Source organism: Chlorocebus sabaeus, chromosome 20 (assembly GCF_047675955.1).
Source record: "Chlorocebus sabaeus isolate Y175 chromosome 20, mChlSab1.0.hap1, whole genome shotgun sequence".
NCBI classification, from domain to species: domain Eukaryota; kingdom Metazoa; phylum Chordata; class Mammalia; order Primates; family Cercopithecidae; genus Chlorocebus; species Chlorocebus sabaeus.
In genome coordinates, this window is record NC_132923.1 from 31,461,638 (window position 1) to 31,486,746 (window position 25,109).

Consider the following 25,109-nt stretch of genomic DNA (forward strand, 5'->3'; position numbering starts at 1 on the left):
CAGCACATTTCACGATAGTAAGATTTGCAAACAACATAATTGTCCATCTGGAGATGAGTGGATAAAGAAAATGTGGTACTTATACACAATGGAGTGCTACTTGGCCATTGTAAGTAATAAGATTTTGCCATTTGCAGCAACACCAATGGATATGGAGATCATTATGATACGTGAACTGAGCCAAGCACAAAAAGACAAACATTATATGCTCTAACATTTTGTGGGATTTAAAAATCAAAACAATCTAAAATTAAACAATAAATAATAAAATAAACAATAAACAATAACAAATTGAAACAATGTTAGGATAGTGGAAAAATAATTGCAGTTTTTGCTATTAAAACTAATAAAATTCTTGAAAATAAACAGTAGATGGATGGTTAACAGATGCTGGGAAATGTAGTAGGGGTTTTGTTGGGAATGGGGAGGTGAGGATTGTTAATGGGTCCAAAAATAATTAGAAGGAATGAATAAGACCTGCCATTTGATAGCACACCAGAGTCACTATAATCAATAATAACTTGATGATACATTATAAAATTATCAAAAGATTGTAATTGGATAGTTTATAACACAAAGGATAAATGCTTCAGGGGATTTCTACCCCATTCTCCACGAAGTGATGGTTTCACACTGTATGCCTGTATCAAAATATCTCATGTACCCTATAAATATAGACACCTACTAAGTACCCGCAAAATTAAAAACTTAAAAATTTAAAAAATACAACTTATCATGAGATAAGAGTACATTGACAATAGATCTTATATTGATTAACTAAATTCTCTTCAGTAATGATATTATGGTTATAAGACATACATCTTGTCTTAAATGTGCAGGGACATTTTAACAACAATAAAAAAGTAGGATCATAGATGGGTTGTAAAGATGAAAAAGAGAGTACCTAAATTTCTATCACTCTACTTTTTTTAATGTTAATATACATAAACATGGTGCATTTATCAAAATGAAGCAAATAACATTTTAAAAATTGTTACTATGAGCGTTCTCAAAACCTAAAAATAATTTACTTTTAGGAAAATTACTGACATTATATATCTCAACAAGAAAATAAATGTGTAAACTCTAGTCATTTCAATAGTAAATATTTGGAAATACTTAACATTAATTCCTAGTTAAAAAATCTTTAAAATCTCAGAATAGAAGAATCGTTTTGCTACCTGGTAAGAATATATGTTCATAAAACAATAAACTTAATTCTAAAAGAGAAAAATGCTTGATTTCTCCAAGATTCTCAAGTTAAATATTGACAAATTATATATACATAGCATAATATAGTATATAATACATAATTATTATCTGGATCTTCGGTATGAGTAGGGAAGTTATATTAATGGTGCAACCAATTTTTAAGGGCTTTTTCAATGACACTTACACTGTCTATGATATGAACATTCGATAAAATTCTGTAATCAGTCATTGTAGCATCTAAGATATTAGACAGTTTACTAATAGAAAGGTATTACTTCCCGAAAGATGCAATAATATATTTTTCGTACTGGAAACAATGGCAGTGTAACAGTCACATGTAATATGGACAACTATTATATATACATAATTCTTTCCATCCCGACTCATACAGAGGAACATTGCCACACAAACATTATACCAACAAATTCACAATCAGTTTAGTGGTCTTTCTCAGTTTTCTAAATTTTCAAATTGAATAAAAGTACTGCTACTTTAAAGGGTTGTTTAGAGAATGAAATTGATTTAATACTTGATACATTAGTATGCAAAGAGCGTGGAAGTATATGGAGTATATATCATGCTCTTGATAAATATTAGGTAATACTACTCTATAACAAATATACCAGATTTTGACATACTCATTAAACTTCTGGGTACTTATACAAATTATATATATTTTTTCTATTTTAAAGTAATATACTGCTACTAATTTATTCAAACATTCAAAAAAGTCAGATCAAATAATAAAAATTCCTTAGATAATGTTAGAAATTGAGCAGAATAATATTATCATTCATAATTTTTCTGTATAATTTCTCATTTTGTGTTTGGAGTTTAGGCTTCACAGGTGATTTAATTTTTATCTTAACCATTTGGTCTTGGAGCAACTAAGATTTTTAATTTGTAATACAAGAATACTTATGAGACATTAACGCTACTTCATCTATTTATTGTGGTTCATAAGAAAAGTGATTTTGAGGCAGTACTTAGAGAAAAGCTAAGACAAATGATATTTTTTGCATTTAAATTAATTATTATAATTGCTTTTACATGTAAATACTGTTTATTTCTGAATATTTAATTTATTATCCAGAGTTGCTGGTGTATAATCACGACATCTACAGAGGCTAATTTATTTTTCAAAAAACTAAGGAACACTTTCTTTTTACATATATAAGCAAGCTCATGTGGGACAAAACAGTAAAAAAAAAAAAAAAATTAATTAAATTTTTGTTTTCCATAACAGAAGTCCAATATGTGCACTTAATTTTAGGAATGTGCTTTATATTTAATGTTTGAATGAGAATAATATTATATATAATCATAAATAAAAATAGTTTACTATGAAAAATACATGATATCCCATACTTATTGTCGAATAATTCACATTGTGTTTGGCTAAATAGTTGTAACTAAAACATTATTTAATCATATATTTATTTTATACAAAAAGTAAAATTTTGTTAATTTTTTATAGGATACATTTTTATGAAATTCTTATATCAAAGAATGTAGCAAATATTCCGGCAATGATGCATGACAACTGATAACTATCAGTTTATTTTCAGTAGATAATACAGAAAAAAATAAGGTCTTTAGAAAATTGTCCTGTCTTTGAATGTTATGTTAAAACTACACACTCTCAGGTAATGTATCCATTTGGAGCCATCTTAACCAAAATGCCTTAAGAAAGCACGTAGAAAAAAAATGTAAAAGCAATGGGCAATTATCAAGTCAAAGATGCCAACTTAATAATATCATTTTTATCCCACTATTTATTATTTAAAATATTATTTGCCAGAGTACTAAAATTATGGCACATTTTGCAGATTTTCTGAATGGGCTTTAGCTGTCTAGAAATACCCATAATGATAGGCATGCATTTGTCAATATGTGAATATAATTTAGTATGTATTTCACTAATATAGTTAGTCTATACTTATTTTTATATTTAATTATTATTTTATTATCCAATATGGATTTAATAAACAGCTATCAAAAGTGTTAATTAGATATGCATTATACCACATTTATATAATCATAAACTTTCAGTACTTTAAACTTAAGATATAGCAAAATCAGAGCTATTTCTTTAACTCAAATATGAAACATTATTAAGCTGTGATACATTATTGAAATATTTCACTGTGAATCTATTTTATAATGATATATTTCTGACATAAGAACATGAGGAGATGTTGCAAAATACGGCACATTCTTTCTCTGACCATCATAGTTTTTGTTTTGTTTTTTTTTTTTTTTTGAGAGAGGACGGTGTGTTTTATCAACTAAGAGAAAATGGTATTAGTAGAGAAGAGTTAATGGAAATGTTTGCAGCAAAAAGTCTTCTTGGCTATAATATATGTACAAAGATAATACGTTTTTATCTATACACTCCAGGGTTTAGGAGTATCAACTATTTTTGTTTTGCTGTAATTTATATTGTGATTCTCCAACTCACCAATGACTATAACTTAATATTGGTCAATGCTATTAAATTTTCAGCAAGAAATTCAGAGATTCTTTTTCTCTGGTAATTAAAGGTTTATTTTGTCGAGTCTTTTTTTTTTTTTCTTAACTGGCATAAATTTAAATCTTAACAGGCCGCCTTTCATTATCGTCCCTGGCTAGCATTCCCTGAGGTGAATATGACATTGTTTCTTACTTGTAATCACACTCCACATTTGCATTTGATCAAATGTTGATTTCTGGTCAAACACTTAATGATGATTATAGCTACACTCCTTATCCTAGTCAATACTTGCTCCCAAGTACATTAATCAAGATGAATCTATTCATGCCACTATTTGACTCATGCAAACACATTTGACTCCTCTCTTATGATGCTATGCTGTATGAGGATCTTGTTAGTTGTTTGAAAGAGATATGCCAAACACCATGAAGATAGATAGAGAAAACAGGAAGTTAAAAATTTGATACAAAGTATTCCAATATTATAGTTCAGAAAATTCAAGAGGTTATTGGAAGTCTGTGGAAGGACAGAAATAGGCACTAATTATCCAGAGGGTGGGCAAGTGAATGAGTACATGCACTAGGGGAGTGTAGTATGATTGGTAGGTAGCATTAAAGCTTTACTTAACATTATTCTTTACTTATGATAAGTTCAATCAGCATGGTTGTGAGGTATTTCCTTCCTGGTTGCACTGTTTAGGTGCAGAGCTAGAATAAAAGATTAAGACGAGGTAACATTTTGCCAAGTGATTACACCAGAGAAAGAGAAAAAGGTTGACCTATGAAGAAAGAAGGCCTCATAATAGTTGCTTCTGGAGTTCACACAACTTAGGTTCTTATGGTAGAGAATACTTCACTCAATTCTGTAATCTCCAGATATCTAATAAAAGAGGCTACAGAGCCATGGTTCTTTCTTTAATGATAGTGTTAACATGTCTTCAAATCACTACTTCACAGAAAAATTCAATAGGCCATACTCCTATCCATGTCTCAGGGAGTTGAAGCTACATTTCCATTCTATACAACCACATGCCATTATTATAACATCTTGACAGTGAATGGATTGTTCCAATACTTTTCACAACTTATTTTTCTTTCTTTTTTTTGGAGATGGGGAGTCTCGCTATGTTGCTAGGCTAGTCTTGAACTCCCAGGCTTAAGCAATCCTCTTGCCTCAGCCTCCCCAAGTGCTGGGATTACAGGCATAAGTCAGCATACCCGGCCCACAATTTCTGATAAATATAGTTAGTATATAAGCAAAATGAGAAGTTCAAATGATCTTCTGTGTTCTATATTCAGTGTTTTAGAAAATAAGGTAAAACAGTAATCAGAATGCTTACTTTTAAATAATGTAATTACATGAATATAAAGTTTAGATTGATTTGATTATTACTTCCAATTACATAGATTTAATTGAATAGGTAATTTGTATTCCATTTCATTTCTGCAATAAACACCCATATTTTAAATGTAGTTTTATTTGACCCTGTACAATGGAACCTCTACTCCTATAGAGTCAGTGAGTTTGATGCCTTTCTATGTAATAATTAATAAAATGTATCATAACTGATTTAATCACTACCATGGTTCTTTGACATTATTTCTCTCATCCCATCACTTGCTGATACTTACTATCTAAAGCCTTGTGAGTCTCTCTGTCTGTATTGAGTTATTCTCCTCTATTCTTTCACTCACCCAACATAAGAAAATTGGGTCTTTAAGTATGTCTATAACTCCTCTAAACTAAACTAAATTTAGAAGATTTTATTAAATTTATATAGAATTAAAAAACAGTAAATTGCATCCACTATCCACTTCCAAATACCTTCGGGAATGTTGTCTTTATAGAAAAAGAACTAGAAATTAAACACGTATATCATTCTATGCAAAAAGGGAAGATTAACACTAAATTGAAGAGTTTACTGACCAAAAAAACAAAGTTTACTTGTCAGTTGAAAATAAGGCCAGTGTGGCATCCACATGACCACAAACCCACCTTTAACATCTTGATCACCAGTTCTACAGGAAGAACCTGCAAATTTTAAAGTAGAAATAGGCAAATGAGACATGATTTAATTCCTGATCTTTGCAATCTTTCACATGGACCCCTATTCCCATTAGGGACCTTTGACAATTGAACAACACTACTGTACCATCATTGCCTGCTTGGACTATGATGCAGATGATATTATAAAAATGAGATTTTTAAGTACTATAAATGGGTAATCTGATTTTTTTAAAAAAGCAAAATGCATATGTTTTTATTTAGTTATCACATTTTAGGCATCTTTTTATGTATGTTATGCTTTATTTAAATATTTTAAAGTTAATCAGAATGTTTTACCCATTTTCACTTGATTTAAAATAGTGTTATAGACATAGAAACAATACAGATATATATCAAAATCATCCAATGACTAAGTATTTAAATAAAACACAGAGATCTTAACTCAACTTCTTACTGAAATGCTAAAGTGTGTAGATCAAAATAATGTGTTCACTTACCATTAATAAAAACATGTTCTAACCACTCTATTCAACATAACACCAATGTAACTGTTTCTAGTAAATTTACCCTTCTTTACCTTCATGACACTTAATGTATTATTCTTTGTCTGGGTCCAAAGAGATACATATAAATTAAGTATAAAGATATTAATATTTTCTTTAATATTCTCTCTTTCCCTTTCTCTTCATAGCAAGGTAACTGCTGTCTCAGTAAGAACTTGGTCTAGGTAAGAACTTTACCTTTCTTGTTGAAAATAGTGTCTGACACAATGGAGGCAATACATTTATTTTAAATATAAAAGAAGTGAGAAGACATAAATCATTATCTAATAGCAAATATTTACTTTGCCATATGATGGGAGATATACTAATATATTTGCACAAAATTTCATTTAATTTTTACAGTAACTCTGATAGGTAGAGACTATAATTATAATTTCCTTTCTAAAATGTGGAAACTGTGGTTAGAAAATAAGTGCCAGAATTGTGGAATTTCATAAGCTTTGTGTTTTATGAGGTTTATAATTCATCTAACTTCTAGTTATATCTGAAATCAGTAATTTATTACTTTTAAATTTGCCTATCTAGTTAAATAATACACATTCAAAAATTGGTGTTATATTCTACTTCCCTTTTAACTTCTGGAGAAATTTATAAAAGGATGTATACTTTATAAAATCCTAAAATATTTATTATTTTTGGTTATGCACATGAGATACCTAACGTCAAAATAATAAGCAAGATCATATAGAGATGTATAGCTTTCTGATATTAAAAATGTGAAGTTTTCAATATCAGAAAGAATAACAATCTACTTTGGTAAAAATAGGTAATAATAATCTGTAATTTATCAAAAGTAAATATGCCCTTTAATCAACAATTAAATTTTTATATATAAAGTAAATCTATGTGGCTAAATAACGTGTGTGTGTGGCCAGGTCTGGTGGCTCACGCCTATAATCCCAGCACTTTGGGAGGCCAAAGCAAGTGGATCACCTTAGGTCAAGAGTTTGAGACCAGCCTGGCCAACATCATGAAAAACCCGTCTCTACTAAAAATTTGAAAATTAACCATGCTTGATGGCGGGTACCTGTAATCCCAGCTATGCGGAGGCTGAGACAGTAAAATCACTTGAACCCGGGAGGCAGAGGTTGCAGTAAGCCAAGATCAAGCCATTGAACCCCAGCCTGGATGATGAGAGCGAAACTTTCTCTAAAAAAAAAAAAAAAAAAAAAAAAGTATGTATGTGTTAATTCTTATTATGTTTTTTCAATAAAATCTTATTCTATCTTTATATTTTATTCTTATAATATTTCTGTTGTTTTAATCAATTCCTCTGAATATCAGTTTTGCATAATGTGTTATATATTTAAGCTTAAAAGAGCTAAGTAACAAAAGGCAACCTCCATGGTAAAATTTTTAAATGTTAAAAGTCCATCACTTTGAAGTTAATTCAGATTTAGCATCATTTATAATTCATTACCACTCCGTTTAAACACTGCTTCAAGCATCTCCTAGGTATTTATATTGGAGAAAGATAAAACACACAGAGGCACGTTGCTGCCTAATAAATTTCTTCCATGCTTTTCACTTGCAGTGACAGAATAACCTGACCTTGCAGAAGGGCTGTCATGTAGTGTCTTTATGGAGATGTGAGAGCAGCCCCAACAAGCAAAAGCTAAAGCCTAGATGATCTAGAACTCTCTTACCATTGCTTAATCTTCTTAATATACTAAGACAAATCCTTTTCTTCATTTTTATATTAACATATTTCAATTTTATAACCCAGTTTTTTAACTCTTAAATAGAGCTGTAAAGGATCTAGGAAAAATGCTAGGCAAGCACACTATTAATAGAGAACTCCCTAGCTTAAAAAAGCCACAGGAAAGCTGATTTTAAATCAACCCCAAATTACAGGAGGGAAAGATTAGGATGGCAAGAACAAACCCATAAAACTATAAAGGATGAGGCAATAAAAGTAAAGCAGTGAGATGAAAAGTAATGTTTATTAATTGTCTAGTGACTTTTCTTCCTATTGGGCCTCATCTCTTCGTTGAAAGGAGTCTAAATAAAAATCACAGCATCTGCTTTTTTTTTTTCTTCTTCTTCTACAGATGTATCAGTGGTGTCATATATTTGCAGCTGCCTTCCTGAATCATAGGTAATTGTATATCTGGATTCTCATTTGCAACAAGCATGGTCTTTGAAGAAAAAGAGACATTTATTCATCAGTGCTTTTTACAGGCAAAGGCATGATTTTATTTGCCAAGGGTTTAACAAAAAAATTAAACACATTTAGCAGCTTGTTTATTCTATTCAAGAAAAAAAGAAGTCTCAAATATCATAATCTCAATGGCAATTTTTTTTAATTACCTAGAATGATTTTGTGCTAATGTTAATATGGCCAAAACATGTATTAAAAAAAAAAAAAGACTGTCTCAGTACATTTTCAAACTTCATCCACTAAAACTCTTACATGTTGTTTTAAAATTTTACTCAGCTTAATAGTTCCAAGGAATAATAAGGCTGCCTTAAGACTGCCTTACTGAATTTTTTATAAGGTGAAAAAAAGGGTATTTCACAAAATTGTACTGTTAAATACTTTAGAAAAGCAGCACTAAAGTCCTTTATCATTTTAAAGTATATACTCATGCTTAGATTCTGTTTATAATGCCTTTCTAAAATTTATGCTGTCAAAATCTCTTGGCAGCTCATCTACTCTATGGGTGCTCCATGATTGCTTCAATGCTATCATACACGTATTTTAATATCATTTGCTGTTAAATAAGGAATAGCTATTCATTTTACACATGGAATAAAAAACAAAAACAGACATATTTCATAATAATATTTCAGATAGTATTACATGATCTAACTTGATCTAACCGGAAGGATAATATTTTATTCCTAATTATAAGAAGAATAAAAATAAGTGGTACATTACCATCTGTTTCTGTAATGGAAATCTATCATTTACTATTAATTTCAGCTGGAAATAATGAAGATACAAAATTACATGGGCTGAAGCAAGACAACATATTTATATCTTGTATAAAAATCTGGAAGAAAGCAGTCCAGAGCTAGTATGAGAGTACATTTTCAAAAAGTCCCTGAAAATCCAGGCATTCTCTGGTGTTCAATTGGCCATTCCCAAAGTGCATGCTGCCGCACGGGTCCAAGGTCATATCTAAAGGTACAGCCGTCATACCTTATCTGTGGTAGCAAGATGGAAGAGCAGAAAATAGAAAATTAAAAAGACTTTTACATCTGTTGCAGGACCTTCACTCAAGGTGTCAAATAACCCATCTAATTAAACTCCTATAACCAGTATTTGATCATATTCACATCAAGCTGCAGGAAGATTTTATCCTGAGTGACCGTGTATTCAGTTAAAAATGTAAGCATCACTTTCCTGTTCACTCTTAAAGTTGGTGTGCCCCAGATCTTGGCTTTGTTTCCTTTTTTACTGACAGTCACAGCTTAGTGATCTCATGCTGTCTCAAGGATACACATACTATCTATACTCCAAAAAACATTATATGTATATCTCTAACATAGACTTCTCTCTGGAGCACCAACTTGCTATATCCAACTCCTATATTAAAGCTTTATATTAAAGCTGCACTTTGTTGTTTAGTAAATATTTTAAATTCTACATATTCAGAACTGATTATGTCAATCTTTTTTTTTTTCCAAAACGTAATTCACGTATTCTACATTTCAGTAACCAGGGAACCTTTCTTTAATCTTTTCTAATTCAGGTTAAATTATTTTTGGTCTTTCCTTTGAAATACATCCCAAATGTAATTATTGCTCATCACCTTCAGAGCTACACCTATGCCTGAGCCAGAACCATCTTTGACTTGAACTATTGCCATGATCTTCTATCCGTTTTTTCTTCTTTGAACTTGTCACTCTGAACTTCGTAATTGTAATTCTGATAATTTAAGTCTTCTACTCAAAACTCCAATGTGGCTCTTCATTGCACTAATAATTAAAGCCAAACATCCTTTCTAAGTTGCCCCCTCCACTACCTTATTGACATATCTCTCTTTTACTGCTCGCCTCAGGACTGCAGACACACTAACTTCCTTGCTGTTCTGACATACCTTCAATTTAGGACATTTATTCACCTGCCCTCTGTTTGAATTGCATGCTTTAGCCTGGCTGTCCACTTGGATCTGTCATGTCTTTGCTCAGGTACTACTTTCTCAATCAGGACTGCTTTATATATGATATTCAGCACTAAAATTTCATCCCCACAACACTTCAGCATTTCTCGTTAACTTTAATATTTTTTCATAGCACTTATTAATTTCTAGTATACTAAATAATTTATTTCAATAAACTACAGTATACATATGTGTGTTTGTGTATATATACGTATATGTATACACACACACACACATATATATAAATGTGGAGCAAAACGATTTAAACCACCCACAATTTAGTGATTTAAAAACTAGAATATATTATTACTCATAAATATACAGGTTGGCAGTAATTATGCTTATCTAGTCCAGCTTAACTGATCTTGGCTGTGCTTTTGTGACTGTGGTTTCCTTGTAACACCATGCATCCTGGATTGCCTAGCAGGGCCTCTATGACATACTGGGTTGTTGACCAGCTGCAGTCTAGGATTGACCAACATATCATAGAATAATTGACCAATATAACATAGACCAATGTAATGTGGAAAATGTGGTAAATGTAATGTGGTGTTCTAATAGCTTTACTTCATTTAATTCTCAAATACTTTCAAGGTATAGCTACCATTGTCCTAATAAGCTAAGGTTGCTGTAAAATAAATACCATTTTCTGGCGGGCTTCAATAGCAGACATTTATTTCTCACAGTTGTGGAGGATGAGAAGTACAAGATTAAGGTGTCAGCAGATTCAGTTTCTGATGAGATCCCACTTTCTGACTTTCCGGTTTGTAGACAGCAGCCTTCTTTCTGTATTCTCACATGGCTCCTGTTTCTTCTTTACAAGCACTAACCCCATTTAGGAGAACTCCATCGGCATGATCTCATGACCTCCCAAAGGTCACGCCTTCAGATGGTATCACACTTGGGATCAGGGCTTCACCATATAGCTTTGGGGAGGAATGAAAACATTTATTCCATAGCATATTATTTTTCTCATGTGGGACAAAAATGAGATACTGACATGTAAAGTAATTTTTAATTTTCTCAAGAAGAGTTACTTTTCACTAGTTCATGTACCTCCAACTGAGTGATACTGTATCCTGTTGAAGTACATCTGGTTCTGAAATCTGTGCTCTTCCTGTCCATGCTTTATTCTGATCCACCTGGCTTTATCTTATTACTATCCTATGGCAATACCACAAAATGTCATTTCCTGCACAATTATCAAACCACTACCACCACCATTATAATTTGACAACGTGTTATTTTTCTTATAGAGTACCTTTAAAAATTCTTTGGTTCTGGATTATCCATATAAATTTTGGAAGCACTAAGTTGAATTGGACTTCATATGAAGAAATAAAATGTAAAATGCATAAAAAATTTAGAATGGGATATAAGTTTTAGTAAAATACTTTAGAATTAAAACTATTGAACAGAAGAGTTGTGCTTAAATAATGAAGTATTTACAAAGAAGGGTGTTTAAATCTCGTTTGAGGCTGGACACAGTTTAAAATATATTCTTCTTAGAATTAATCAATTTTAATTATGTACATTTCTGTAATTTATGGTTGTATATGTGATGTTCATGTTGATATTCAGAAAAAATCTAATAATTTCAAAATTAATCTTTTATTTTTTTTCTTTTTTGAAGGGATGGGGCCTTGCTGTGTTGCCCAGCTACACAGTCTTGGACTCATCCAGTCTTGAACTAGTTTTGAGTTCCTAACTTCACGTGATCATCCTGACATGGCCTCCCAAAGCGCTGGGATTATAAGCATGCTCCACCATGCTCAGTCAAAATTAGTCTTATGTTGTGCTTTTACTTGAGTAGAAAATATTAAGTTGGTGCAAAAGTAATTAAGGGTTTTGCCATTACTTGAATTAATTACTTGACTGCAATTACTTTTGCACCAACTTAATAATCTCTGTAGGGAAATTATATTTATTCTTTAAAATATATGTTTGAATATAGTTGAACCTTGCTGTATGGAATTCAATCCCAGGCCATCATCCTGCGCTCACTATCTGTACACTATCCAATATTATAGGATTTATTGCATTTTGGGTTGTCTAAATATTATGGGAATCTGTGTATATGTATACATATGACATATGTATGTTCATGTGTATGCATGTGTATATGCTACATAATATATATAGGTACAAAACAGCAAATGTTTAGAACTCTATACATTTCTTTCCTCTATTTAAATTTAATATGAAGAGTGGGAGGTGTCACAGATACACAGTTCTTAAAAAAACAAAACACATCATGCACATGATTTAGGGGGAAAGTCTGTTGTTTGGATTTCTGCAAGGATAAGTAGACAAATTTTCAACCATCAAGTTTTTAGTCAAAAAGAAATAAGCTTATTTGCAAATTACTATGCACAGAATTGTTAATTTAAATACACAAATTTAGCATTCTACATTCTAGCCTTGTTTCTGGGTTTTCTAGTGCTCAGTTGTCCTGAACAATTTTAGAAAGTTGAAGAGATTGGGATTTTGTCTTTTTTTTTTTTTTAAATCAACAAACCAACAATAAAACTTGCCTGTTAGTGTACATGAGTACATGATTTTGTCACATAAAATATATTTAAGACGTAAAGCTTGAATTAAATGAATGGGGAACATTTGAGTTGCATTATTTTTATCATTCTAGACTTAACTTTCCTGGATAATTTTAGTTATTCTTTCATTTATTTAACCTTGTACTCTATAAATCAGTTTACATTTGTCAGTGCATTTTCATAACGTGACACTACATAACTGAAAGATATGAAATAAATTAAGCAGGAGTAAAATTTTTTTTTTTTTTTGAGACGAAGTCAGCCTCATGGATTCAGGCAATTCTCCTGCCTCAGCCTCCCGAGTAGCTGGGATTACAGGCACATGCCACGACGTCCGGCTAGTTTTTGCACTTTTAGTAGAGTTGGGGTTTCACTATATTGGTCAGGCTGGTCTCAAACTCCTGATCTCATGCGATCTGCCCTCCTCAGCCTCCCAAAGTGCTGGGATTACAGGCGCAAGCCACCGTGCCTGGCCAGCAGGGGTAAGACATTATAAGTGTATGAGAACCTGTGTTAATAAAGATGAGTCTATAAATGACATCTTACTAATGAACAAAGGTCAAAATATCAAAGTCATCTATGGAGGTGTTATGGGCTAAATAGTGTCCACTACAAAAAAAAAAAAAAAAAAAAAAAAAAAAATATGTTGAAGCCATAACTCCCAGTACCTTGAAGTGTGACTGTATTTGTAAATGGGGTCTTTAAGGAGGTGATTAAGTTAAAATCAGGCCATCAGGGTGGGCCCCAATTCAATCTGAGTGTTATCCTTATAAGAAGAGAAAACTGGGGGACACAGGAGAAACTTTGGGATTGTGCATGCACAGAGGAAAGATCACATGTAATTGCAAGGGGAAGCCTCAGAAGGAACCAGAACTGTAAGAAGATAATTTTTTTAGTTTATGCTGTTCAGTAGGAATTTCATGTAGGAATTCGTCTGAGCTACTTTATATGATAGCCTTACCAAACTATAGTTCTTTTAATTTAGACAAAACTTGCTGATTGTAAGTAGGGGTAAAACAAAAGTCTAGATACAATGAGATTTCATGTTCTTTCTAAGTAAATTTATTTTATTTAGAGTCCTGAATATGAATTATCAAAATGTTGACAATATAAAATGAATGTAATTTAAGAAGGAAAAGGCAAAATGTTGCAAGCATTAAATTCTTTTTTTTTTTTTTCTGTTTTTGTAATGTAAGTAATCTCAGAGCACCCTCAAAACAATAATTGTTTTATTCAGGGTTCTTTGGAATTTTTATTTAAAACCATGACTTAGGGAGGTGAATTTTACCTACCGTGGAAAAGCTGAATCATATTTTCAGAAAATTTAGATGATATTAAAAAAAAAAAAAGTCTTCATTCAGGGACCAGAGAACCTAAAGAATTATAGGTACACCATTAGGGAAAGTATTTAATTTAATCAGTGGTGGGAACTAGCCATTGATTTAATAGATGGAAGTAAGAGAGAGAGAGAGAGAGAGAGAGAGATAGATAGATAGATAGATAGATAGATAGATAGATAGATAGATAGAGATAATATAGACATAGATAATATAGATAGATTAGATATAGATTTAGTATGTAATGCTAAGGATTGAGCATTTGCTTTACCCTTCACCCTATGACGCACATAGTTTGTGACTTTTAGCTAGTCTTACAAATTAAAACCTTCAGATCTTATGTATATTTTAAAAGAAATTAGATTTAGATAATGAGAACAGATGAAATGAGTAAATAATCAGAATGGTATTCAGAAAATGTGATGTGCCAATTTAGAAAAAAACATACTTTGAATGGTTAATCTGGGGTTTATAAAAATTGTATAGAGGTCTTGATAAAACCAAAAACTTTGACTTAGAGGTTGGGAATAAAAAGAAACTGACATCAGAAACGCCTGAGAAGGTAGAATCAACAGAACTAATCATTCCTTAGAGAACAAGGAAGAGTGTAGAGTTACAAGCCTGGATAAGAGAGAAATGCACTGCTACTAACAGGGCTTTAATTAGGAAGTTATAATTATTGAGGGAGAGATCACGCTTGTGCTTTTAGATACACAGATTCTGAATTATTGACAAATTATGGAAAAATACAGTATATAAAAGAAACTCAGAACACCCTGCTTTTAACAATTATCTTTTATGTTTGGCTTTTAAGCATATAGTTCCTTCTTCAGCCACTTTTCTTTACCTCAACAGCTACAAACCTGATACAAGTATCATCAAATATTGCCAAGATCACAGTATTAACCTCCTAATCTCTATCCTTGCATCTACCTTTGCCCTGCACAATCTATTCTTAATACAGCATCCAGAGTGGTTCTGCTAAATATGAGTCAAAAAATGTTTCATTTTTGTTCAAAATCCTTCAGTCCTTACAATGGCAAAAAATCCCTGCATGTTCTGCTTCCTATTAACTTTCTGATGCCTTGTCCTCTTTTCTTTCTCACTCATGCTCTTCCAGCCACTGAGAGCTGTAGCTAAACTTCAAGACCATTCTCCCTGATGTTTTTCTTATCTTTTCCATTCTTGTTTCTCTTCTTAGCGCTTATCATTTTCTAATATATGAAATATTTTACTAATTTATTATATACTTTTTATACTTATTTTTACAATTAAACTTCCGAGGACAAGAATTTTTGTCTGTGTTGTAAGCATTATAATTTGGATTTGGAGAGAATATTTGAAAAAAAGTATAATTAATATTAAAAACTCAAAGGGTACTATAAGGATGTTCTGCATATAGCTTTATCTGTAGTTCTATTTCCAGTAATGTGATAGTCTAATATGTTAACAATGACTCCAGCTAAAGGTATCTTAAAATATTTGGGAAATATTGCAAAAAATCTTTAAAAATATTTGAATGCTGACAATATAGTGTAAAATTATTTGAACAAAATATGGAAAGAACCTAGAGCAATAAACAGAATACTAAAATGGTTTTTGAGGATAATTTACGAATAAAGTGAACTTGAGATTTGTGTTTACATATATGAGGAACATGCAGGAAAGAAGATAATGTTTAGGACAAGTCACATTTTGCAGAATTCAATGTAAGACACATTTTCAATACGAACAGGAAGTAAAAGTGCTATTCACCATTTAACAGTGATCCAAAATTAAATCCACTTTATCTTGTCTTCAGAAGACTTCATGAAAAGTTGTCTCAGTAATTAGTGCAATATGAACAATAAAAAATAAAGATTTGGCCGGGCGCGGTGGCTCAAGCCTGTAATCCCAGCACTTTGGGAGGCCCAGGTGGGCAGATCGCGAGGTCAGGAGATCCAGACCATCCTGGCTAACACGGTGAAACCCTGTCTCTACTAAAAAATACAAAAAAACTAGCCGGGCGAGGTGGCGGGCGCCTGTAGCCCCAGCTACTCGGGAGGCTGAGGCAGGAGTATGGCGTAAACCCGGGAGGCAGAGCTTGCAGTGAGCCGAGATCCGGCCACTGCACTCCAGCCTGGGCGACAGAGCAAGACTCCGTCTCAAAAATAAAATAAATAAATAAATAAATAAATATAAAGATTTGATGCTTTATATACATAGGTTGGTCACTACATGGATATGCACTTCAAATTCATATTACCTACACTGATCAATGAGACTCAAGTGAGGCACTGAGCTTACTTAGCCTAGAGAAAAAGATTAAGTAGTACCAAGGGGGAAGAAGATTTATACTTACAATCACAGTTTCAGAGAAGAAAGAAAGATACAACATGTGGCTGGAGATAATATTTGGAGAGATAACAAATGAGCAAATGAGACTTTTTAAGAATTCTATTTAGAAACTATTATCTGGATGTCTGAGGTACTTAGCTTGACATAGCTTCTAAGCATTTCAAAAAAGAAAATTGGAAGCACATATTCTTTAATAACATGAATTTAAAGCAAAATTGTAAAAGTGTCTTTGATGTTTTGGATTTTATATTAATATGTCTCTTCTCTGCCACTTACAAAGTTGAATCCTAATGATAATTACAAGAGGTAAATTATTTATTCATTTCATCTATCTTTTATTTACCCACACATGCACATGTATATATTTCCACATAGTCATATTAATATTAATTGAGATTAGTACATTAAATTAAAATTTATTTGCAATTCTTTTTAACTCAAAGCTATACATCACTGGGAATAGAGTCAAAATGCTGTGTTTTCATTCAAAGATTTAATTCTTCTTTTTGAGATTAGGCCACCAAGTCTATACACAGCTAGGTTTCATTTAATATTTTTTTAATTTAATTTTATTTTATTTTATTTTATTTTGTTAGTTTATTCTATTTTGTTTGTGCATTGTATAATCTATACACATGATTTCAATATCAAAAATACAAAACAGAATTTTTACATCTATATTTTTGCCATGTTTTCAGATTTTGCATTATGACAAGTAAAGTTGCATTCTATTATTTTATGTTTGCATTGTATCTATTTGATAGATTATTATCGATAAGATTCAAATTTTAAAAAATAAGTGCATGTGTAATTTTGTTAGGTATTGAAAAATCTCCTCCACAGAATTGTACCATTTTGCATTCCCATCATCAAACGTTTGAAAATGTATGCTTATTCAGAGCCCTGACAACAGAGTATATCATCAAACGTTTCGCTTATTGATAATTAGATAGGTGGAAAATATTCTGTAAGTATATTATTTTCTTTTATTACAAATTAGGTTTAAGCATTTTCATGTGTTTAAAGGCAATTATTTTTGGGAAAATGTTATATATACTTTATTTTTTCGGTATATTTGTTTGTCATTTTCTTTCCAATTTTTGGAAACTTAAACAGAAGTGTAAAAGAATAGTCATTAGAGAGAAGGAATATCATTCCATATGGAAAGTCTGAGATGGAGGAAAAAAAGATGAAAGGGTTTATTCATTGATAAGTTAAATACTACCCAGTTCACATGTGGTAGTAATAGTCTTACATATGTAAAGAAAACAATATAATTTAAAACATAAAAGTAACAAAAAGTTTGGAATGGTAAATATGTTACACTGACCTAAGATGATTGTATTATCTAAAAAGAGGACAAAACAATTAACTTAAATGTACAAATTCAAATATTAACAATGCTTGATTTAAATTTTAGGCTAGACCTTAAACAAATGCAAAGTCATAATTTTCTACTTAGTGGACGGAAAATGAAATATAAATAGATGCTGGATTTCTCAACAATAATAAGGAAAACTAGAAGAGTGTGAAATGATGTTTAAATTATAAGAAAAGACTTGTCAACCTAATATTGGCTTTGTTGTTAAACAGTCTTCCAAAAGCAAAGGTTAAAAGATACTTTAACAAATAAAAACTGAATATTCACCATCAAAATCTTCTCACTAAAAAAGCTTCTAAAGGTTATACTTTACAACAAAATAAAATGATCCTAAGCCAAAAATTTGCAGTGAAGAAAAACAATTAATAAACATAAGCAAATATCAGTGTATAATACAGGAAATTCATCATCTAATTTCTCACCATTTAAAATTCAAGACAGAAATACGATATGCAATAGCTTACAAATTAAGAAAATGATCATTAAAATTATACCTAGATGCATTCATATTGATAAGTTTTATATTTAAATTAAATACATGAGATCAATTTAAGAGATAAAGTAATGACAAAATGCTAATAAATGTTTTGGCAAAATTGTATATATCAAATAGAAAAAAATAAAATTTATGAAATAAAATAATATCAATTAACATTAACACTAATCTTTAATATTTAAGATAATAAGGAAAACATACTATGACAGGTAATTTTTTTATAAGAAATAAAGCAGTTTGAAAAGACAATATAGCAGATATATAGTGTAGAAGCAATAAATATGAAGGAATAGATAATATAGATGAAAGTATAAAGATATATCAATGTATTAAATTTGTAATTAGACAAAGCCATAACCTGTGATACAGATTAATTAATGTGACAACATTATTTATGTGTTTATATTCTTTTTTTTCCTTTTTCATAAGATGTTGTGGTACAGGTGGTATTTCGTTACATCAGTAAGTTCAGTAAGTTCTCTACTGGTGATTTGTGAGATTTTGTTGCACTCATCACCAGAGCAGTATTCACTGCACCTATCTGTAGTCTTTTATCCCTTGTCCCCCTCCCACCCTTCCATCCTAGTCCCCCAAGTTCATTGTATCATTCTTATGCCTTTGTGTCCTCAGTGTGCAATCTTTTTTATTTCAAATTATATAGTTTTATATGGTTTGAATGTTTGTCCCTTCCAAATCTCATATTGAAATGTAATCCCCAATGTTGGAGGTGGGGCCTGGTGGGAGGTGTTTGGGTCACTGGACTGGATCCTGTATGAATGGCTTGGTGCCCTCCACATGTTGTTGAAATCACACAAGATCTGGTTGTTTAAAAAGGAGCCTAGTACCTTCCTCTCACTGTTGTTCCCTGCCTCTCACTCCATGCTCTGACCATGTGATGAGTCTGCTCCTGCTTTACCTTCCATCATGAGTGAAAGCTCCCTGAGGCCTCACCAGAAGCTAAGCACATGCCAACGTCATGCTTCCTGTATAGCCTGCAGAACCATGAGCAATTAAAAAACTCTTTATAAATTACTCAGACTCAGGTATTCCTTTATAGCAAAGCAAAATGGAATAACACATAACTGTTTCAAGAAATAATTTTTCCCCAGTTGTAACACCTGCCCTTGTTCCAAATTTCTACCATGTCACTCAGGTATATAAATTACATAAATTAGTTAAAGTTGTAGCCAGTGAGCATTTTGAACATAGGGTTAGTTGTATTGTTTTACTAGTATACCATGTTGTTCCCCCCAGCCGTTAAAATATGTGTTTTTAATATTTTTAAAGTTTTTAACCTTATATTTATTTCAATTATCCTTCTCTTCACTTTTTACTTTATATATCTATCTATCTAGAATAAATTAGCCAAATTCCCCACAGAATGTGTTGAAAAAACATTGGGCATTTTCACAGGCAATTTACCTTTTTTTCAAAGGCAATTTACTTTTTTTACTTGATTTATAGTATCGATTTAACTCTTTTATAATCCTCTTCTAAACTTCATGTACTATATGTTCATAGCAAATTGATTAAATTGTTCTTTTTTCACTAGTTCTCATGGCATCATGAATCAATGAAATATAAAATTCTATGTCCATAATTTAAAGCATTCACATTTTATTAAATTGCATAATAATGATAAACAGACTTTCACACACTTTTGGCATACACAGATACTGATAAATGACACATGTATAAAATAAGTAATTACATGAGAAATCACTTCAAGCATTTCTGTCATCATTTTAAAATGAAAGAAAAAATAATATAGTTTAGAGGTAGACCTTGCTGCCCCACTTTAAACATAATCCATCTATTGGTTACTTTTAAGTCAGGATCAAATCATTTTATGTCATAAAAGTACAATCTGACATGCTTACTACATTTAATTTTCTCTTTTAAAAGCCAATCTTAGATTGACTCTCCAGCAGTAATTTATCTCTCAGTATCAGAAGACAGATATTTTGGTTTAGTAAGAACAAAAAGTCCCATTGGTAGTAATTTAGTTTCTCTTGTGAGCTGACAGCACAGGAGTATCTACCTGCACTCTGCCTCCCAAGGCAAAAACAATAATTTGTTTCCAGAAAGTTTGGAAAATTGAACAAAGTATTTAAAAAATGCATATGTGTATGTGGATATATGTATATTCTTATATGCATACAAACACATATACATATATATATATAAGATACAGAAGGAAAATTTATACAAATATAAAGCCTATATTCAGGCATACATTGGAGATAGTACAAATGCAATTCCAGACCACTACACACACACATACACACACAATTGGCCCTCCTTATCTAAGGTTTCACATCTGCAGATTCAATCAACTGCTAATTAAAAATATTCAGAAAGAAAACAATAAAAAATAACAATACAGAAAGTTAAAAAATGGAATAAGATGGAGGGATAGGAGGTAGGACTAGCTTGCAGCACCAACTCAGGCAGACAGAGCAGTGTGTGGTGACTCACATCATGAACTTTTGCTCCAATAAATACCACAACAACATACAAGGAAAGCTAAGAGAATCCACAGACCCTTTGAAGAAAGTGGATCACCAGTGCTAGTTCACTAAGATGTCAAACAAGTTGTGAGTCCGCTTACTTTCTCAGCATGGAGGCGGGTGGTCTGGGGCAAGTACTCAGCCATGGTCACTGGCTGCCTCAAAATAGACTCCTTGCTGTTGTAGGGGCACAGTGGTAATAAGACTGGACCTTTAGGACTGCAGGCTGCCTGGGAGTTGGGTGAGGGCTGTGATTGCCAGCTTTCCCCTAATTCCCTGGAGACCTGTGTGACTCAGCAGAAGCAGCCAAAATCCCCCTGGCAACATAAGTCCATTGGCCTGCGAACCACACCCCAATCCACCCCAGCGGCAAGCCCTGCCCAGGGAGAGTCTGAGCTCAGACAGGCCTATCCCTTCCCCCACCTGGTGTTCTTTCTCTACCCTCCCTGGTTGCTGAAGACAGAGGACATAATCTCTTGGGAGCTCTATAGCCCCAGCCACCACGTATTCCTTTCTATACAACCGTAGCTGATGTACTTTTCAAAGTGCTACTGGCTGGAGGCCAACCAACACAAAACCAGCGTACTAAACACAAATACAACTAAGGACCCTAAGAGAGTCCACTTCTCTCCCCTGCTCCCTCCACTGGAGGAAGTGCTGGTATCTATGGCTGAAAGACATGAAGACAGATCACATCACAGGGCTCCTGGCAGACACTCCCCAGTCATGAATGGGTAAAATCAATCTTGTGAAAATGACGATACTGCCAAAGGCAATCTACAAATTCAATGCAATTCCCATGAAAATACCACCACTATTCTTCACAGAAGTAGACAAAATCAATCTTCATATTCATATGGAACTAAAAAAGGGCTCGCATATCCGAAGCAAGACTAAGTAAAAAAGACAAATACAAAGGCATCATATTACCTGACTTCAAACTATGCTGTAAGGCTATATTCACCAAAATAGCATGGTACCAGTATAAAAATAGGCACATAGACCACTGGAACAGAATAGAGAACCCAGAAATAAAGTCAAATACTTATAGCCAACTCATGTTTGACAAAGCAAACAACAACATAAAGTGGGGAAAGGACACTATATTCAACAAATGGTGCTGACTTAATTGGAAAGCCACATGTAAAAGAATGAAACTGGATCTTCAACTCTCACCTACACAAAGATCAACCCAAGATAGATCAAGGACTTAAACCTTACCTGAAACCATAAACATTCTAGACAATAACATGGGAAAAGCTTTTCTAGACATTGGCTTAGACAGAGACTTCATGACCAAGAACCCAAAAGCAAATGCAACAAAAACAAAGATAAATAGATTGGGCTTAATTAAACTAAAAAGGTTCTGCACAGCAAAAGAAATAATTGCAAAGTTAACAGACATGATATACCTCAGCCATGCAAAGAAACAAAATAATGGCATTTTCAGCAACTTGGATGAAATTAGACTATGATTTTATGAAAAGTAACTCAAGAATGGAAAAATCAAACATCGTATATTCTCACTTATAAGTGGGAGCTAAGCTATGAGAAGGAAAAGGCATAAGGATGATATAATTGACTTTGAGATCTCAGGGGAAATTGTGAGAGATTAGTGAGCAATAAAAGACTGCACACTGGTTACAGTGTACACTGCTTTAGTGATGTGTAAACCACAAAATCTCGGAAATCACCACTAAAGAACTTACTGATGTAACCAAAAACCACCTGTTCTCCAAGAACCTACTGAGATTAAAAAAAAAAAAAAAAAAAAAAAAAAAAAAATCAAAACAATACAAATTTAGAATTAATACAGTATAACAACTATTTACATAGTTAGGTGCTTATTAGGTATATAAGTAATCTAGCGATTATTTGAAGTATACAAGAAGATGTGTGTAGGTTTTATGAAAATATTATGCCATTTTATATAAAAAACATGAGCATCCAAAGCAGGTCTTGGAACAAATTCCCTGAGTTACTGAAGGAGAATTTACACAAATAAAAAACATACATTCAGGCACACCTTGGGGATCTTATAGATTCGGTTCCAGATCACCATAATAAAGCAAATATCGGCCGAGTGCGGTGGCTCATGCCTGTAATCCCAGCACTTTGGGAGGCTGAGGCAGGTGAATCACCTGAGGGTAGGATTTTGAGACCAGCCTGGCCAACGTGGTGAAATCCCGTCTCTAGTAAAATACAAAAATTATCTGGGCTTGGTGGTGCATGCCTGTAATCATAGCTACTCGGGAGGCTGAGGCACGAAAATCGCTTGAACCGGGAAAGCGGAGGTAGCAGTGAGCCGAGATCACGATCACACCACTGCACTCCTGCCTGGGTGACAGAGAGAGGCTTTGTCTGAAAAAAAAAAAAATAAAATAAAAAAATAAAATAAAATAAAATAAAATAAAATAAAATAAAATAAAATAAAAATAAAGCAAATATCACAATAAAGCAAGTCACACGATTTTTTCTTTTCCCAATGAGTGTAAATATTATGTCTACAGTATATTGTAGTCTATTAATTGTGCAATAATATTACATCTAAAACAATGTATATACCTTAACTTAAAAATACTTTATTGCTAAAAAATATTAACAATCATCTGAGCCTTCAGTGAGTTGTAATTGTTTTGCTGGTGGAGGTTCTTGCCTTGGTGTTGATGACTTCTAATTATTCAGGGAGGTGGTTGCTAAAGGTTGAGGTGATTGCAACAATTTCTTAAAACAAGGCAATAATGAAGTTTACCACATCAAATTTGCACTTCTCTTACCAAAAAAAAAAAAAATCTGTAGCATGCCAAGGTGTTCAATAGCATTTTACCCATAGTAGAACTTCTTTCAAAATTGGAGTCAACCGGCCATGCGTGGTGGCTCATGCCTGTAATTCCAGCACTTTGGGAGGCCAAGGCAGATAGATCATCTGAGGTCAGCAGTTCAAGACCAGCCTGGCCAACAGGGGGAAACCCCAACTCTACTAACAATACAAAAATTAGGTGGACGTGGTGGCATGAATCTGTAATCCCAGCTACTAAGGAAGCTGAAGCATGAGAATTGCTTGAACCCAGGAGGCGGAGGATGCAGTGAGCAGAGGTCGTGAACTGCACTTCAACCCGGACGACAGAGTGAGAACTGTCAAAAAGAAGAAAATTGGTGTAAATCCTCCCAAACTCGGCTTCTACTTTATTAACTATGTGTGGAATAGTCTAAATCCTGTGTTGTCATTTCAACAATGTTTACATATTCAACAGGAATAAATTCTATATTGAGAAATCACTTTCTTTGCTTATCCATAAAAAGTAATTCCACATGAATTAAAGTTTTGTCATTAGATTGCGGAATTCCAGTCTCATTTGCAGACTTCACTTGTAATTCTAGTTTACTTGCAATTTCAACCACATTACAGTTACTTTCTCCACCAAAAACTTGAGCCACTCAAAATCATCGATGATGGTAGGAAACAACTTCTACCAATTTCCTGTTAATGTTCATACTGCGATCTCATTCCATGAATGGCAAATGTTCTTAATGGCACTTAGAATGGTGAATCCTTTCAAGAAGGTTTTCAACTTACTTTGCCCAGATCCATCAGAAGAATCACTGTTTATGGAAGCTATAGCTGTACAAAATGTATTTCTTAGATAATAAGACTTGAAAACCAAAATTGGTCCTTGATTCATGAGTATTGTATTAGCAGGCATAACAACAATGTTAATCTCCTTGTACATCTACATCAGAGCTCCTGTGTAACTAGGTGCATTGTCACTGAACAGCACAATTTTGAAAACAATTATTTTGATAACATCTCAACAGTGATTTTAAAATAGTCAGGAAATAATGCTATAAACAGATGTGCTGTCATTCCAATTTTAATGTGGCAATGATAAAACAAAGCAGAGTAGATTTAGCATAATTCTTAAGGGCCCTAGGTTTTTTTGAATGTTCAATAATCATTGGCTTCAATTTGAAGTCGCCAGCTGCCTTTGTCCCTAATAAGAGAGTTAGCTTCTTCTTTGAAGTTTTGAAACCAGAAATTTCTCCTCTCTAGCTATGAAAGTCCTAGATGACATCTTCATCCAATAGAAGGCTGTTTTGTTTACATTGAAAATCTGTCATTTAGTGAAACCAC